Source organism: Macrotis lagotis, chromosome X (assembly GCF_037893015.1).
Source record: "Macrotis lagotis isolate mMagLag1 chromosome X, bilby.v1.9.chrom.fasta, whole genome shotgun sequence".
NCBI lineage: Eukaryota > Metazoa > Chordata > Mammalia > Peramelemorphia > Peramelidae > Macrotis > Macrotis lagotis.
In genome coordinates, this window is record NC_133666.1 from 19260643 (window position 1) to 19277092 (window position 16450).

A 16450-nucleotide genomic window follows, 5' to 3' on the forward strand; every position below is an offset into this window, starting at 1 on the left:
TGGCCCTTCCAGCTCTAGATCTAGGATCCTATGTGTGACCATAAGCAAGTCAGGGTCTCAGATTCCTCATCTGTAAAATGAGGGTGTGGGTTAGGCAGCCCTAGACCTAGAAGCCTATCTAGAATGATAGAACTCCATCCCACTGTGCTGAATAAGAAGGACTGAGCTGTGAAGGACTGAGCTGTGATCAGCTATTCTCTTCCTAAATCAAAAGGCAGCTGCTACCATCATCTATTATTTATTTCCATCTTGCTTCCCCATCTTGATTCCAAATCCACTGTGTTACCTGGTTTGTGACCTCTAAACTTACTGTATGACAAGCGTTCTTAACTTAGATCTGTGAACCATTTTTATGCTGCTAACTTTTTATATAATTGGTTTCCTTTGTAATCCTATTTTACAAATTTAAAGCATTATTCTGAAAAGGTGACCAAAGACTTCACTGGACTACTAAAGATACCCAAGGAGGGAGTGAGGGGGTGTTCTGCTAATTGTTTCAGTACTGACTCTTTGGTGAAAAAATACACACTAGGAAGAATTTTAAGTTTAATTTGCATCATTTACATTTTCTCCATTGCTTTATTCTAGTCAACCAACAACACAAATAGTTTCATGCTTTATTTTATAGCATTTTCCACTTTCCTAAGTATAAGTAAGAGTGAAAATGTAATGATCAGCTCTCAAGATCCAATTTCTAAGGTGTAAATACTCACACTGAAAATTTAACAATCAATTCTTGAGCTCCAATAAGAAGTGCCTCTAGGACACCCCAGGTCCAAAAAAGGGTTAAGCCCTGTTCTGTGGCCTTTACTGAAACTGCCCTTCAGACCCTGGCTATTATTTGTCTACTAATCCATGATTTTTCTTCTATCCTTGAGATTCCATTTGTCTTGTTGATTAGTGACAGGCAGCCATTATTTCTAGAAAGTTCTTTTACTTGACATTAATATTAACTATTGTGGGGGTAGCGTGGAGGAAAAGCAAATCTTATCACTTGAGTGAACCAGAAGAAACAGGAGAGAGTGACTACAGGAAGTAGTAGTTGATACGGTATTCCTTGCTCCTTAACTCTGTGCTGGAAGGTTATGATAAAACATGGATAGTTTGGAAAGCAGCTAAGTTCTTTCTTTATTGATAGCAATGTTATAAAGCAAGTGGCTCACGATTGTGGGAGGGGGGGTTCTAATTGTACCCTTTTAGACCTTGACCTTTCTGGGACTAGTATAATTACAGGTAACATATTACTCCATTAACATAGCAAGGGATTTGATCTTTTCTCTTTCATTGTTGTGAATTGCATTGCCAGAGAACAAAATGCTCCCTGAAACCCCCCAGGCGGCTCGCTAGCCTGGAAAGTAATTTATGCAACTCTCCTCTGGGTAGATGTCAGGAAGCCAATGAAAACCCAAAGTAAAAGCTGTATAGGGGGAAGCAGCTGTGGCAGTTACAGCCCAAGGAAGATGACAAGGGTTGGGGGCTAGAGGGCGTCCAAGAGAGAGCGTGATAGTTTGCATGTTTGTGTGGCAGACAGTACTTACCTCCATTGACCTTCCAGTCAAGTTACCCCATGCTGGCTGGCCAGCATAGCCCTGTCAAATGGGTAATGGACAGTTGAGGAAATGACTTTGTGCTGAGTGGCAGAACCAATCTTCAGGGAGTCCTGCTGCTTGGCCATCTGCCAGGACCAGCTGCCCCTGCCCATGGAGGGTTGAGAGCTGGACAAACACAAAAAACTTGAAGAATGAGCAGTTCATGCCAAGCAGAACAGGGATTCTACCATCATTGAATAGGTAGATGTATCCTGTCTTAACTGGGTTCATTGGTGTAGCATTAGCTTCTTCTACTCTGAATTTCTGATTGAAAATTCCTGTGGTAAAAGATGGGCTCTGGCACAAAGTTATGCTAATTCTTGCTAGGACCCCTCCACCTAGATGTCCCATAAGCATTTCAAATTTTACAAGTCCACCCCCCCAAAAAAATACTATTCATTTTTGCCCTCAACCTCACCCTTCCTCTCAAGTTCCCCACAATCCTTTAAGGATATCACCATCCCAGTGCCCCAGGTTTAATGAGCTAGAGGTCATTCTGAACTCTACTCTTTAATGTCTTGCACATTTAATCAGTTGCCAAGTCTAGTTGATTCTAATCCTTCACTGTCTCTCATCCATTTCCTTTAGTCCTTTTAAATGAACAGCACCCTGTTGAAGCTCTCATCTGCACAATGTGGACCATTCCAGTGGTTTCCAGTCTCCAGTCTCTTCCCTCTGCCATCTGCCATCCTAAAATTCCTAACACATAGGTCTGACTTCTGCTCAAGAAGACCTGATGGCTCCCTATTGCATCTGGACTAAAGTGCAAGTATCTTTCTTTTTCATTTAAAGCCCTTCAGTATTGACTCAATCCTATCTTTCCAGATTATTTATTACTCCCTGTCATGCCTTCTGATCTCCAGCTTAACTGGTCAACTTAATATGCCTCCAATATGGCATTCATCTCCCATCTCTGAGACTTTGTCTGAAATGATCTGCTTCACCTTGACTTCTTGTTCCCAGTAGCTTCCATCAAAGCTCAACTCAGACATCACATTTGTCCAGAGGCTTTCAACGACTGCCTCAATTGCTGTCCCCTTCAAACCAAATCATTTTGTATATACATCCTATATTTATTTATCTGTGAAAGGGGATCTATTGACATTTACCTTTTTCCCTTTAGAATGCATGCTCTTTGAGGACAGAAACTATTGCTTTTTTGCCTCATATCCTCCATGACTGCCATCGTCGCCTTCTTCGAAGGCAGGCACGAAATAAATTGATGATCGATTGGCAAAGTTGTTGAATAAGCTTTATATCCTATGTCCCTGCTGATACCATGGGTCAGAGGTGCCTGCGAGTTAATACCTTAAAATATACCTAACTCTCTATAAACATCTGTGTCCTAAGACTCCACAAACGCCTCTCTTGATCAGTAAGGACTTGCCATCTGCCTGTGACCCCTCCCCTTTTACCCAGGACACCAGTCTAGGACCAAAAATCCTCTTGAGCCCTCCCTTAGTCATACTTGCCAACCCAGAGGATGGTAATGGACTCAGCAATGTAGTTCTAGTCTTGAAGCTGAACTGACCTGGCTGACTGTTGGAGGGTGACTATCTCAAACATGCTTCACCCCTCTACAGCCAGTTAGCTCGAGGTCTCTACCAACCCCTGCCTTGACCATCTGCCAGGATCCAGGGCCTACCATCTGTTCCCTGGTAGGCATAGACCTTCCACTCTCCTTCCCGTTTCCATGTCTTATTCAGGGATTGATAGTCAAATCCACACTGCCATCATCACTGTGAAAGTCAGATCAATGTATTGTCCTGATGATTCTACTGACAGTCCCTGGGAATCTGAATTGTGCCCTACTGGACCCTTTACTCTTTGCATCTTTGCTCTACAGCTATGTCAGTCCATGCCTTCCCACTCTGCCACCATTCTTGCTGGAACCTGTATATCCCCCATAGAAATTACTGAGTATAGATTTTGTATTTGATTTTCTTCATGTCTGTTTTCCCCTTGTTCCTTGAGATTGCAGACTGCTTCATTTTTACTGTGGCACCTCAAGTGTCTAACATAGAAGTGATGTTTGGAGAATTGAATATAATTGAATATCTCTCTTCCCATATGAGTCCTTATTTTGCCCCGAGGACCCAGTATTTTCACAGCTCCCACTATGGCATCAACTAGGGCCTGCCTTTCTAGCAAGACCATGCTTTTCAGATCTTCCCTGTGATCCATATTAAAACTTCCCTGATCTGTCTCCCTTCCTATAAGGGCCCTTCTTTCTACAGCTAATTCCCTATAGTTTGGGGGAATCAGGCTAGGGGCCTTCTAATCCTGCCTTGCCACTAATAAACCTCAGGACCTCAGAGACCCCTTCTTCAATTTGGGTCACAGTTTGGATCTTTCAAAAATGAAGAGCTGGACTAGATCATCTTGAAGTTTCCTTCCAGCTCCGAAAGGCTAGAATTTTCTAATTGTTCTAATAAATGAATGTATGCTATGGTCTTAATAGTTGATAATAAATATACTCAGTCTTAAACATGGAGAGCACTGAACCATTTTGCTATGGAGGAAACAAAGGAGCATAAGACATGGTCCTTGGCTTCCAGGATGAGTGTAAAATAAAGATAATGCTTGTGCCATATTCCTCACAGGATTGGTGGGAGGGTCAAATGAGTTAATGGGTAGAAAGTAGTTTTTTGAGTCTCAAAGTCCTGTAAAGATGAAAGCTCTCATTAGAGTATACTGCTTGTATTAAGTTTATTTTATTGAACTGTAGAACATAGGATTTCAGAGCTGTGAAAGGTCTTAGAGCTGGCATCTTCATCAACATCTTAGCACTTATTGTTTTAAAATTTGCAAAGTTCTTGAAATATGCTAACACACTTGATTCTCACAACAACTTTGTAAGGTAGATACTACAAATGAAGAAAAGAGACAGAAAGGTGAAGTGATTTTCCTATGGTTTGTGTCTTTGACAGAATTTGAATTCGGATCTTTTTGACTCCAAGTTTCAGGTTTTATCCAATGCACCAACTTACTGCTTAATCATAGAACAGACAATTGGCAGATAGAGAAACTGAGGGTTACAGAGAACAAATGATTTGCCCAAGGTCATATAAAACTAGAATTTAACCCAGATCCTCTGACTTTTAACCCAGGACTCTTTTTTTGCTGAACCATACTGTCTATTATAAAAGAAAAAACTGGAGACCTAAAGACCTTCACTAGAATATTTGATGGATCTTCTCCGTCACTTAATTCTGGTAAGTCTATCTGAATGTGTTAAATCAGGGCATCTGCCTTAACAAAATGTTGCTCTATAAAGTCGGGCTTGCTTTCAACCTACTATGGAGACTGGAACAGAAGGTGGATTGTTTTTTCAGTGCACTATTAAAAGGAGATGTTTACTCCAAGCATTTTAATATCACCGAAGGTAAATATAGTGTCTTCACCAATGTTCTCCTAAGGCAACCCTTGTAAAACTGACATACTCTGTGTAGTGGAAATATGGGTTCTCTATTGGGCCTTAAATGAATTATGATTCAAACTTCTCTGCTTGGCATTCAAAGCCCTCTACAATCTGATGCCACCTTCCCTGACCTACTTCATCATCTTCTCTTTCTCAACAAACACACACACACACACACACACACACACACACACACACACACACACCAACCACTCAGTCAAATTGGGCTTCTCAGTTTGCCCAACTTTTCATATTGATGCTGATCCCCTATCTGGAACTTTCTCACTTCCAGGAACAGCTCAAGGATCCTCTCCTAGGAAGTCTAATATAGCATCTTGAACATATCAAGTGCTCATTACATGTTTATTGAATCTTTCAACTGCTCCAACCCACTCCCTATGATATTGATAACCCATGTCATACTGACTAGCCTTTAGGAAACCAATCTAGAATAGTCGAAAGAATGATAAACTTGCACCACAGGACATAAATTCAAATTCTCATTCTTTGGACATATCACTTAATCTCTCTGGACCATAGTTTTCATTTCACATTGGGCAAAATACCCAACTTCTCTGGACGTCAGTAAATAAGAGCTTGGACTAAATGATTTCTAAGACCCTTCCAGGTCTAAATCTATGACCTTTGACCTCTTCCCAGACTACCTGTGTTGAGAGAAACTACCCTGTATGTCAATCCCAGCTTTGTTTATCTTCTCTATATCCCTTGAAATCCCTGTCCCGATGTACTTCATTTCCCAAAACAAAATTCCTTTCCCAGTTTCTTTTATGTGTTGTTTTTCCCTTTCAGGGAAAGGGAAGGACAGGAACTGCCTCCCTTTAAGAGAAAGAAATGTGTCCCTATTACCTGAAGGATAAAATACAAAATTGTCATTTTGGTAGCTATGTGACTCATTGATAGTATATGGGACTTGAAGCTTTCATCACTACTAGTTATGTGACCTTAGATAATTCACTTAGCCTCAATGTGTCTCAGTTTCCACATCTGTAAAATAGAGATCTGAAGAACATCCACCTCTCGGGGCTGTTATGAGGATAAAATAAAGTAATATTTGTAAAACTCTTTGCAAACTTAAAAGTGCTACATAAATCTTGATTTTCAAAGCATCTTTGTGTGATAGATGCTCTTAAACCCATTTTACAGATGAAGGAAACAAACACAGAGACATAAAGTGATTTTTCTAGAGTTTGTTTCTTTGACAGAATTTGATCTCAGGTCTTCCTGATTCCAAGTCTCATGTTCTATCCAATGCACCAACTGACTAAGTAATCATAGAAAAGACAAAATCAAAGCTAGGAAGGAGTTTAGGAGTCATCTAGCTCATTTGACTGAAACTGAGGGTTAGAGAGAAGAAATGATTTGCCCAAGGTCATCATCATAATTATTGCCTACCTTCACACTGGCCTTCTAGTCATTTGCCTTATCTTGTATCCCATATCTTACATCCTTGACTCTACAGGTTTGGTTTCCCATACCCCCCACATTATCCCCCCTCCTACCACTAAACCTATTGTGCTATACATACACATGCTACCTCCTATTCTAAGATCTTGCCTGATCCCCAAAACTGTTAATGATTTCTCAAAATTATTTTATATATACCATATATATATATATATATATATGTCAATATGTATCAATGCACATATAATTTTTCCCATTAGAACATAAGCTCCTTGAGGGCAGGAGTTGTTTCATTTTTTTCTTTTATATCTAATTACTCTTTTATCTCTAATTACATAAAGTAAGTGTTAGATTCTACCTGCCAGTGTCCCTATAATAATGAAGAACAGTATTAAGAGTCAAAAGAACTCTTTTTGCATCAACAGTAAAAGACAAAAAAGCCTCCAACTTGTCCTTCATGTGCTGAACCATTTGAAAAGGATCTGCTTTCAACTTATTCCTTCAAGTGTCTACTTATTTCCTGAACTGGGGAAGTGAGTTTCCCCCCTCCTCCAAAATATCCCCAACCTCTGAGGCACAATATGAATTTTTTAAAAGCCCTAGAAACATTTAAACAATTACTATGTTTTCAGAACTGTTCTGACTGCTAAAATATAAACATAAAAGCAAAGCCAGGCCTTGATCCCAAAGTATTTATATTTTAAAGGGTAAAATAATTTATACAAAGGAATGGCAACCAAGGAGGGCCATTTTGACTTTTAAAGTTCATTATCTATGGCACCTTATCTCTTTTAATGATTTTTGCTGTTACTTTGCCTTAGATCATCATCAAATACCCCAGCTTTAAAAAAAATAGCTAAAATATAATAGAGTTTTCTCTAGTCATTTTAAATCTATTTGTGTCTTTCTGTTTCAAGTGTGTTTCTTATAAATAATATATTTTGGGGTTATCTTCTTCCATTTTAAAAGTGAGTTTATTCCACTCCCATTCACAATTGTGATTATTATATATATTTCCTTCTATCCTATTCTCTTCTATTCTCTTATACTTTTCCTTCTCTGTTTTCTACCCCTTCTTTAAGAATTCATTTTGCTCAAGACTATTCTTTTCCTTAATTTACCCTGAATTTTATTTTCCTAATCTCTTCTATTTATCTTTTGAATAACATATATTTCTGGACTTATGTATGTAAGTATTCTTCCCTCCTTTGTTCAGATTAGAGAGAGGTTCACATTTTGCCTATTTTTCCCTCCCCCACCACAACTAGTCTCTAAAGTTACGGGGATGGTAAGTGTGGTCATAGGAGAATAAAATGGGGCACATTCCATTCAGAACCATTGACAGAGCTATTTTGATCATGATTTACAAATCCAGACCTGAAATTGAGGATGAAAAGAAAAGGAATATAATAATTAATTATAAAGTTGGCTAGAAAGTTGTAGGGGTAGAGGTTGAAGATGAGGGAGCAAAGTGAAATATGACAAAATCTTTCTAGAAATGGTGGTCTGGGAAAGACAGGTACCAATAAGGAAAGTGGGATCTCAGATCAGAGGTTCTTTTAGGACATGGCTTCTCATAGAAAACAAAACAAAACATTTTTCAATGTATCAGTGATCAAAAGATAAAAACAAACAGTTCTTAAAAGACTTGCATAATATTAACATTCATTTGAAAGAGATTCCAAATCACTAATAGGAGAAATGCTCATCAAAACAAATTTGTGGTTTTGCTTCATCCCCAGAAAACTGATAAGGATGACACTGGATAAGAATAGTTAATGTTGTAGCGAATGCTCTTAATAGTTATTAATAATTGGTAATAGTTAATATTATGGGGAATATAAGCGTACTGATACAGCATAGTTGGAGTTGTGAATGTGTCCAACTACTCTGGAACTGATTTGGAATAACGCAAAGGAAGTAAATCATTTTCATATCCTTTACCACAGAAATCCCACTAGTAGTCCTATTCTCTGAGGAGATCAGTGATAGGAAGAAAGATCTCATGTACACTAAGATAATCATAACATCACTTTTTTTGTGGTAGCAAAGAATTGTAGATAATATTGGTATTTAAAGTTTGGGGAAAGTGTAAAAAATGTGGTACATAAACAAATTGAAATATTACCATACTATAATAAGTGATGAAAAATGAAACATGCATGGAAAGAAGATATTTATGAACTAATATAGATTGAATTAATAAGAACCAGGAAAATAATAAGCATGATAATTGCATTGTAAACAGAAATAATAGAAACAAAATGAAACAGAACACAATAATTTTCATGATCGGTCATAACCCTGAAAAAGATATGAGAAAATGCACCACTACCCGCTCTGTTCAAAGGTATGGGATTATAAGTGTGGATCATCACATGTTCTAACAGATTCTATTAATGTGTTACCTAGTTTGTTGTTCTTTTCCCCCCCACTCCTTTTGTTTCTTTTTATTTGGGTAGGGAGTTAAAAGGGGTGGTTTCTAAGAGATGGGAGGAATAATAATATAGTTGGAAATAAAGGTAACCTAAAATTAAAGCTATCAATAAAAATTTTGAAAATTAAAAGATTCATTGGTTTACTCAAAAAAAGTCCCAAAAGATTTTCAAAATAGTTGGACCCTATATTCTATAAAAATCACAGCAGACAACTGACAACTATTGGGAACAGAGAATAAAGTATAACCAGTCAACATCCTTGAGAAAGAAACTCTTGATTTAAAAACCCAGAAATATGATTGTCATACACTTTAGCTTTCAGGTCAAAGAAAAAAAAATAATGCAGGTAGCCAAGAAGAAAGGTCTCAGGTATCAAAGAATCGTAGACTGAATTATACAAGATTTTGCAGCAAACATTAAAAATTGGAATAAATAAATGTAACCACTATGTCAAAAATGAAAAGGAAAATGTTTACAACCAAGAATAACTCATCTTGTGAAGTTTATCTTAATCCTACAGGAAATAAAAATAAAATTTATTAGCATATATGATTTATCCTTGTGTGAAAATAGCTAGTTAGAATCTTTGAATTTCAAAAATAGGAGGTAAGGGAAATCATAAAGGTAAAGAAATTTGAGCAATCTGAAAGGGCTAAATTAATTTAAGTACACAGACAGATAGACAGACAGAACAAACACACCTACACCCACACAAGCACACCCTTCCCTTTTCATTCTCCTGCCCTATTCCCTCAGTCTTGGCAACAAAGATTCTCATCTCCCTAGCAAGACATTTTTAGCCTGATGTTCCGAACTCTTTAGAGCAGTGCCCTGAAAATTAACTGATAATTTCAAGACCTTATTTTTTCATTGGAATGAAAATCTTGGTTTCTGGACTTGGGGTGTACATGAGTATCCCCACTTTAGCTCAGTCTCCACATTATACATTTTACATATTATAGAGCTTATACATGCTAAATTTATAATACATACAATAATGTCTGTGCATCTATATCTATAGATATACTCACATTGAAATGAGGAAAAAGTGATTATTTTTCTTTCAGAAACCCACCAACTCTAAGATCAATCAGACATGAATACAAAGATTCAGGGCCTTGGCATTTAAAAAAAGAGAAGAAAAGAAATATTCTAGGATTTGAATAGAAAAGAAATTATGAAGGAACTAACCAGTTTTAGTATTTGGAACTCCACAATAAATGACAATTCAAGGATGGAGGTGAGGGTGAGGGACTGGGGAATTTCACAATCCTTTCTATTTGATCTACACACAGTAAGTTTAGGGATGAGATAGGAAAGAGTATTGTATAGAAATAATTTAAAGTATATAGGAAAATATGATGTTGCAGGGAGAGGGAAATTGTTAGAATAGTTCGAAAGGAAATTATCACAGGCAAACAAAAATTCTATGAGTAAGGACTGATTACCAAAGGTGCAGAGGGACAAAAGAGAGAAGGAGAGGAATTTCTTTATTAGCAATATAAAGATTCATTGTGATAAGATGAGAGGGCAGAGTATAATCAGCTATGCTTTAGCAGAATAAAAAATAAAACACATAAAAAGCAAGAAGGGTGGTAGTTTGATCTCATTTCAAATCAACAAGAAAAACTGATATGATTAAGAAATAATCAAGACAACTTCATTATTGCTTAAAGGCACCATAAATAATGAAACAATATAACTATTAAATACATGTTTGCTGCCTGTCATAACATCTATGGAAAAGCTACTCAAACTACAAGGAGAACTAGAGAGAAAAACAATAATCATTAGGGACTTTAATGTTCCCTTTTCAGACCTTGATAAATCTAACAGCAAAATAAACAAGAAAGAAGTTAATGATCTGAACAAAAATATTGGAAAAATTAGATATGATAAACCTTTGACAATTACTTAATGAGAATCATATATATTTTTCACCTTTTCCTGGATTTATTACAAAAATTTACTAGATACTGGGGCATTAACAGCTTATAAACAAATATAAAAAGGTAGAAATATTAAATGCATCCTTTATAGACCATAAAATAAATTAAACAAGCACTTTTAAGCAATATGTAGTTCTTTTAAGAAATTGTAGAAATAATATCATCAAAGAAAATGATAATAGGACAGTATATCTATGGGAACTAGCCAAAGTAATTCTTAGAGGAAAATTCAAATTTTTAAACCCTTTAATCAACAAAAGAGAATGGCAGTTCAATAAATTAAGCATATACTTATAAGTATTAAAATATAAAAAAAAAATTTGGGGCAGCTAGGTGGTGTAGTGGATAAAGTACCGGCCCTGGAGTCAGAAGTACCTGGGTTCAAATCCGGTCTCAGACACTTAATAATTACCTAGCTGTGTGGCCTTGGGCAAGCCACTTAACCTCATTTGCCTTGCAAAAACCTAAAAAATATATATATAAAAAAATTAAAGAGAACAAGTAATCACAAAAATAATCATTCTAAAAATCAAAAGAGAAAGAAACAAATTCAAAAAATTGCCTAGTCAGATGCATGACCTCTACTGGACACTGTTTGGTACCTCAAATTCTAGTATAATTTGAATCCTTGGTTATTTCAAGGAAAGAGTTGGTGCTTCTATGTATTTAGTGTAATCCCTTAAGCTTTTTCTTTCTAGAAATTATTTTGATCAATGGCAGAAAAACATGCTTGGGTCCAGCATAAAGCCTCCTCTTTCATTGTCCTGTCCTGTTCCCTCAGTCTTGTCTACAAAACTCTCATCTACCTAGCAAGACATTTTTAGCCTAAACTCTGAACTCTTTAGAGCAGTGCTCTCCAAATTAACTGATGATCTCAAGGTTTAATCTTTTCATTAGAATAAAATTCTTGGTTTCTGAATTTGAGATTTCCATAAGCAACCCCATCTAGCTCATGGTTAGCAGTTCACATACTTTCCAGTTTATATTGATTTGTTTACTACCTACTAGTCTTCCTGTGTTGCCAGGTTTTGCCCTAAGCTTCTCTTGTCTCTGTCAGGTAGATCATTGGGCGGAATAGGTGTACAAAGAAATGAGGTACATCTAAGAGGCAATATCTTTTCTATCCATTTTGTTGTATTTTGAGCCCCAATTTTATGCATATATAGGCAACCCAAAGCCTCAGAAGTGCTTTGAAACATAACTTTACACAAGTAAAGGGGTAGAAAGATAGACGCATGGGAACACACAGGGGTAATAGCTGAAAAGTACTATCAAATCAGTAACAAAGACAACTGGGATTAGTGAGGATTCAGTAGGTGGAAATAGAAAGAGGCTAGATCCAGGATCATAGTTTAAAGATTAGGTCAGGCTCCTTATGTCTCCTCCCTAGAAAGAACACACAGGCCAGGGCAAAATTTAAGAGTCCATCATCTGGTGGGCTCTGTGGATCTGACAGAGTCATCTCTGATCTCTCACATATCCCCACCCCCTTGTGACCAATAGTGCATGTTTGCAAAATGGCTGCTATGAAAATATCACTTTATAGCCCCATTTAGACGTCCTAGTATATTCTGCTTAAATGTGATTATAAAAAGCCAACGTGCAATATAGTCTGAGATGTTTGATTTTCTTTTATAAGCCTTAGCCCTTTGGGGAAAACATGCATCAGAAGCTGTCTCTAACAGACTAGTTTAGTACCTGATCCCATGAGTGTGATGGCTGCTATGGAAACCATTCAATGCAAGCAATCCAGCAGCTTGATACCTGATGGGTGGGGGGAATCTTGGATAAAATAAATCATACACCCAAAGAATCAGAAGATTATAAATTTATGTCTGGAAGATTCTTTAAATATTATTGTGTTCAGCACCTTTTTATTGTACAGATGAATAAACTGAGGCATAGAGAGTTTGAGTAATTTGCCTCAAATTACACATAGGATCCTAGATGCAGATTTGGAAGGGACCTTAGGGGTTATCTAGTCTTATGCCTTCCTTTTCCAGGCGAGGAAACAGAGATTCAGAGAAGGTAAATGACTTGTTTGAAATCATTTAGGTAGTAAGTGGCCAAGGTGAGATTTGAATACATGAGTCACATAGCATTTACACCAGGTCTGATCAAATGTCAGATCTGGAAAGGAGGGAACTGAAGAGATTATTTAGTCCGATCACCTCAATTTATAGAGAAGGAAAATAGTGATCAAAGAAATTAAGTTTTTTTACCCTAATTCTCACACTGAATAAGTAGAGTAGGTCCTAATGTAATTGGGGAGAGAGGAATGATGATGATGATGATGATGATGATGATGATGATGATGATCTAATAATAGGTAACATTTATATAGTGCTTACTATATTTACTTAGAATAAGCACTGTTCAAAGTGCTTTTTGCAAATATTATTTCAGTTGATCATCACACCATCCATAGGAGATAGGTGCTATTATTACCCCCATTTTTCATATGAGACAGTTGAAGAAGAAATAGGTTAAGTGACTTGTTTGCATAGATAGTAAGTGTTTGAGGCTAGATTTGAAATCAGATCTTTCTGTCTCTGGGCCCCAGTGCTCTATCCATTGTGCCACTATTGTTTCTTTTTAAAAATTATTAATATTACTATAGAACCAGCACAGCTTAGTGGTTGGCTACTCAGTTGGGAATAGGGAAGATTCAAATTCTGTTGCTAAAATTTATTAGCTACTATTTATGCACTCTGGGACATTTACTTATGTGCATCATACAACTTCTTAGGGTTTGTCTATGGAATCATTACATGGGTCAAAATCTAAACTGGTTTGTGTGTGGAGGGTTGTTCCCACCCTGGGACTTTTCTACACTGATAAAATCATAGATCATTCACATGCTGTGGGAATTATGCTTTGAAAAAGAACAAACATTCTAGCTTAAACTTGACACTAATGATGATATTTTCAATTATAATTATAAAAACAACTTCACAAAAAGCTATAGATATTATAATGCATTTTTTCCATTTTAGCTGCAAGGTGATCGAGGAAATAAAGACTGAAAGTTGGGAGGTTTGAATAAAAGAAATGGGGTCATTCTTCTGATAAGTGGTAACCATAGAGTTGCTACATTTTTTTTTGCTAGACAGATAGATGATCAAAAGCTCAAGGAGGTCTCTGCACGGGATTTTTAAGCCAAGTTGACTGGAGGTCCCAGAGCTGAAAACAAGACTTAGACATCAAGAAAGTTCAAAGTACAAAGAGGTGTTTTATCTTGGCCTTAGGGAGGAAATAAGGTTAGGCTAAGCCACTGTTGGTAATGGTAGAGGATTAATGAGTGAAAGACCTAATTATGCGATAGCATTCTATTTAAATAGGGCTATTTAGTAAGTGTGCTATATTTGTTTTTAAGAATAGAGTAGGATCTCATGATAATCTTTCCATATAGACTCATCCACTATATACAAGGCATGACACTCATCCATACCTAGCTCTTGGACCAACCGAGTTCTCTTCCTGGAAACATATCCAAACTGCTGATAAAGTACCTGGAAGTAAAAAAAAAATCAAAAGAGCCTCATGAATGTTACTTATAAAACCCAAACCTATAAAGTGGTAATACATGAATAAAACACAGAGCATTTGCTTTTGCTTTTTGACAGAATTCTAAATTATTAAAGGGATAGTTAGTCTAGGAGAGAAAGTGTTGATAAGAAAAAACTAACATCTTGATTGTCTTGCCAAATTCAGCTCTTTCCCTTTTTAGAAATGGATTATTATATTGGTATATAGAGAAATGCTATAGATATAAGTTCAGCAAATAATTTGACAAGGATTCTCTTGGATAACATGAAGAGCTACTAAAGTTCTTCACCCTAGGAGTGGTCATTGATGGTTCTATGCCACCATAAAAGGAAACAGTGCTATTTCATATAATTTATCATGGACTTAGATAAAAGGCAAAGATGGCATGTTCATCAAAATTGCAGATGATATAAGCCTAAGGGGCATAGCTAAAATATTGGATGTCAAAGTCATGATACTTTGATGAATTTGTGATCTAATTACTTCTTCCAGGGAACTCATCCATGCCTTTTCTTTCTGTGTGATTTTGCTTATTTTCCTGTAAATTTACTACAAGGGGTCAATCCATCTAAGCAAAAAGACTTTTCTTTAATTCTTATTAACAATGGATTAAGAGAGCTGTTGTATCCTTCAGTCTTGTCATCTGTCTAATCCACCTTCTTTTCTAGTCATACAAGCTATTGGTATTAAAAGAAGACTGGCTTTTGTTTCAGATAAAACTCTAGAATCATTAAAAGCATTCTTCTGATATTCTTCTTTTCAATTTTATTCCCAACTCTCCATTTGTATTCAGTGTTTTCAAGATCTGTGTACTTATGGATAGACTAACAATGAGCTTTCCCCCCAACTGATCAGAAATATCTTTATAATAGATATTTTTCATCCACTTTTTTTTCCTGTGTGGATAGGCAGGCTAAATTTTTGAGTAAATATATATTTCATTTAGGAGGCTTTACACTTTTCTAGGACTTGATAAAATCTACACAGTGGCACCTGCAAAAAAAAAAAATAAGAGTATCTATGGGATGCTTCTCTTTCATTTAAACCTTGCAAAGGACATTCTGCATGTTACTGTCATGTGTACATATCACCGTTTTTTTCTCTTCATTTGATATTATGTCAGAAAGTCAAATAAACTTATCTTTGATATATCTTCCAAAGTATCATGCAAGATGCCGTTATATTCATGGGAGGTATCTTTTTGGAGGAGAACCTTTAAGGTAACTTTGCTATATGATATCAAATGTTTAGCATAGTCCCTGGAACATAGTAGGTGATTAATGAATGTTTATTGATTAACTGATTGACAAAGGAGAGCTTAACTCTAAAAAGTTTTCTTCAAAACGTTAATGTCTCCAAAAGGAAGAGGAAGTTAAGAAAGTTAAGTAAGAAAATCCTATCTGGAGAGTGGATTGATTCTGTTCCCAGTGTTTGAAGAGGGATAAAAGGGAGGGTACATGGGTACATCTAGAAAGAAAGAAGGAAAGGGAACTTTTTATTTCTTATAATTGGAATGTGGGAGAAGACAAGTATACAAATTGGAGGAAATGGTGGGGGAATGGGCATTAGTGGAACATCTCTTAGCAGAAATTAGCAAAAGAGAGTGCAACAGGAAACAAGCTAGGATTGGGGATGAGGTATAAGAGGGCAGAAAATATCAAGGAGTGATAAGCACAAGTGAAACAAACTTCCTCATCCTGAAGTGAGAATGAAAAGGGGTCAGGGGAAGGAAAAGAACTAGAATTTAAGTCGATGTTTCAGATTGCCTCTCAGACAATTGGGGAATGGATGAACATACTGTAGAATTTGACTGAAATTATTACTTTATAAGAACTTATGAGAAGTTATTTCAGGGAATCTAGTGTAGTATGAATGAATATAGAGTGAAGTGAGCCAACTTATAAAATCAGTTTTGCACAGGGAAAACAAAATTATAAAGAAAAATAATTTCAAAAGACATAGCATTGGTTGATGCAATTACCAATTTGTCACCAAAGGATCAATGACAGAGCATGTTAGCCATCTCATGACAGAGAGGTCACAATGTGTAGAGAATACAATATGTAGAAAGGTAAATAT